Here is a 449-nt window from a genome sequence, read left to right as displayed (position 1 = left end):
GAGAGAGAGAGAGAGAGAGAGAGAGAGAGAGAGAGAGAGAGAGAGAATGAAGAGAGGGTGCGAGTGAGAGAGAGAGAGTGAGAACGAGAGAGAGATGTGAGCTGTTAAAATCATAGAGGAGAGAGAGAAACGGGTGAGTGATAATTGATGAGAGAGAGAGAGAGATGGGGAGAGGGAATCTGAGGCGAAACACGCGGGATGGGGTATGCGGGAAACATGGGGGAGGAATTTAGAGCATCTCCAACAGCTTCCCCATTTTATTGGTATTCTCACTTTTGGAGAATTTTGGGCTTTTTTTGGTCTAACAGATTCCCCATTCCATTCCCCAAAATATGGATGGAGGAGAAAACAAAGTGAGCCTTCCCCAAATCTGCAGCATTCTTTAAATTTTTAGGGAGAGCTTTGTCATAAATGTTACACGTTCTTCAAGTCTCCAACTACTCAAAAAA

This window comes from Asparagus officinalis, chromosome 3 (genome assembly GCF_001876935.1).
Source record: "Asparagus officinalis chromosome 3, Aspof.V1, whole genome shotgun sequence".
NCBI classification, from domain to species: Eukaryota; Viridiplantae; Streptophyta; class Magnoliopsida; order Asparagales; family Asparagaceae; genus Asparagus; species Asparagus officinalis.
The sequence above is the reverse complement of the archived record's forward strand: the minus strand, read 5'-3'. Positions refer to the sequence as shown.